Genomic DNA, 3,207 nt, shown 5'->3' on the forward strand with positions numbered 1-3,207 from the left:
GATGTTAATTTCATATTTTATCTGTGGAGATTTGTTGTACAGAAATTAATCAATTTTTGTTTTAATGTAAATAAAAATCTAGCTTACAGGAATAAAACAGAACATTCTGAATAATGGATTAATAGATGTGAATAGATGAAGATGTAGAAAATAAGACAGCAACCCAACCACACAAAAAACACTCAACAGTATTCATATTAAATGTCAATTGGTTAATCTGTTTATATGAATAAAAGGTAATATATATAAGGGGTAGAGTCAATGGGACAGGAACACAACAACAAAAATAAAAGACTGCTAAAAGATAACATGCAGTCTTCAAAACAGATTTCTAAATAGTCCTATGTCTTTAAAATTGTGAATAATGAATAGACAACTTTCGAGTTTGATGCATGTTCCTCAAAAACTTTGGTTTTAGTGAACATTACTTGTTCAATTAGGGGCCTCGTCACTTCCGTTCCCACGTTGAGCGAGTGGTTGGAAAACTATGATGCAATATTGCACACAAATGATTCAACAAATTGAATTCTAAAAATTGACACACTTGTATCATTAGGAAATTGTGATTAAGTACCTACACAATAAACCTTATTGTTAGTTTATCCTGCACAATGAAGATACCTAAGACGCTTGATGAATGTTAATAGTGCAGGGAAACAGGCGATCCCCTCTATCTTGTAAATGACGTCATAAAGGTGCGCATAATTGAGGAGTTTTTTCCAGTGACAGATGAATTCGAAAGTTGTCTATTGGGTCAAACTTTTCATTAATGAATTGATAAAATACCATTCTATACAACAACCATATTAAAATAACCTTTAGCAGGTCTATTAATCCATAGAGAAAGATTTAAAGGACAATTCCTATGCTTGTTAGCTTTATGAATAATATAACCATCAAAATATATTCTGAGATACAAAATCTATTAAATTCCTGCAGGTTGAATCAACCTTCTTTGATAAATCTATGATTATGAAGAAACAAAGTATAATTTTTGTCAAATTAATGTCAAATTAATGTCCAAAATTCAGAAATTATTTAAAATTTTTATTCATGTCCATAATGCAAATGTATGAGTACCTAAATTATAAAAACTTGCATTCTGATATCTGATACATATATCTGCATTAAGCTTAAATTCCTGAAGGGCAATAAACAATCTTGAATTGTAGTTACTTACATCAAAATCGCAATAAGAAATACATGTACTCTCAATCATTTCTAAATCTATAGTATTTGGGTCACTACTTAGTAAAAGATTTTCAGTAGTAAAAATATTATGCCTATTGAAGACATAACTGGAAACACATAGGGAAAGGACAAAACAGTCATAGTGGTCTTATATGTTATCCTACCAAATGTGGTATTTTGATTGATTCTGATTTATTAAACAAAGAGGCCTTCGAAAGGAGCAAGAAAAAAACTGAAAAGCATTGTTCAAAGTAAAACTGATGTTGCAATTTCAATTGTGACTTCAACCATGTGCAGCCCATTGGAATAAGAACATTGCTTTGTTTCCAAAACAAAAGAAGAATGTCCTATTAGAATACTAGTACTTAGTTACAGCAGAATACATCGAGTGTGTAGGAAAAGGGAATATCTTTGGTAAGCTTGCTTGCTAGCTGAACAAAAAATTCTGCAAAAAAAAATGCAGAGATACCAGTAGGTGCTAGGTACCTATTTCCAAACTTGTTTTATGAGAGACTTTCTGTGAAAAGTGTCTATTTCACCTAAATTTGTTTCATGTCTGTGCCTCCATTTCAAAATAGTTTTTATATGACTGCAAAAAAATGTTTGGGATCGTATAATGGTATGATGTCGTCTGCGCACAGGCACTTGTCTGGTATATAGGAAATTTTTTTTGAGACAAGTGCCTGTGCGTCTGCGTCGTTGTCCGAAGACACTTTTGTTTTCCGGACAAAAACTTTACTTAAAGTAATGGATCTCTGTGAATTTTTTGAAGAAGGTTCAATACCACTTAAGGAAGGTTGGGATTGATTTTGGGGATGATGGTCCCAACTGTTTAGGAAATAGGGGCCCAAAAGGAGCCAAATACAAGCATTTTCTAGTTTCAGGATAATAACATGTGTATAAGTATTTTGATTGCTCTGCAATTATACCGCTTATACCACAATGTTTGATACCAAAGGTAGAATGGTTGGGATTCATTTTGGGGTTATGGTGCCAACAGTTTAGGAATTCAGGACCAAAAAGGGGCCAAAACAAGCATTTTTGTAGTTTCTGGACAATATTACTTGTGTGTGAGTGTATTGATCTCTCTGACATTGTACTACAAGGTTCCACACTTCTAAGGCTTGAATTGAGTTTGGGATAATTGGGATTCAAAACGTTGGGGGTCCAATTTTTTAAAAGTTTCAAGAAGTAAGAAGAAACCTTTATTTACACAGTACTGTGAAATAGATTTGTAAGATCTTTGACCAGAAACCTATATTATGTCAAAAATTTGATCACAATCCAAATTCAGGCAGTATCAAGCTTGAATATTGTGTCCAAATTTGCCCCAACTGTTCGGGGTTCAATCTCTGCGGTCGTGTCAGTCGGTGCTCAGTGAAGCAATTTATTCAAGCTTACCTTAAAGTCAGCTGTGTGTACTTTGAGGGTCTTAATTACCTTGTAAACATTATTATAATACTGATCCAGTTCCATCATCATCATCAGGTGAGGTCATTCCTCGACTGTTTCGTTGCTATTCCAACTGTTTAGGAAATAGGGGCCCAAAAGGAGCCAAATACAAGCATTTTCTAGTTTCAGGATAATAACATGTGTATAAGTATTTTGATTGCTCTGCAATTATACCGCTTATACCACAATGTTTGATACCAAAGGTAGAATGGTTGGAATTCATTTTGGGGTTATGGTGCCAACAGTTTAGGAATTCAGGACCAAAAAGGGGCCAAAACAAGCATTTTTGTAGTTTCTGGACAATATTACTTGTGTGTGAGTGTATTGATCTCTCTGACATTGTACTACAAGGTTCCACACTTCTAAGGCTTGAATTGAGTTTGGGATAACTGGGATTCAAAACGTTGGGGGTCCAATTTTTTAAAAGTTTCAAGAAGTAAGAAGAAACCTTTATTTACACAGTACTGTGAAATAGATTTGTAAGATCTTTGACCAGAAACCTATATTATGTCAAAAATTTGATCACAATCCAAATTCAGGCAGTATCAAGCTTGAATATTGTGT

This window comes from Mytilus galloprovincialis, chromosome 2 (genome assembly GCF_965363235.1).
Source record: "Mytilus galloprovincialis chromosome 2, xbMytGall1.hap1.1, whole genome shotgun sequence".
NCBI lineage: Eukaryota > Metazoa > Mollusca > Bivalvia > Mytilida > Mytilidae > Mytilus > Mytilus galloprovincialis.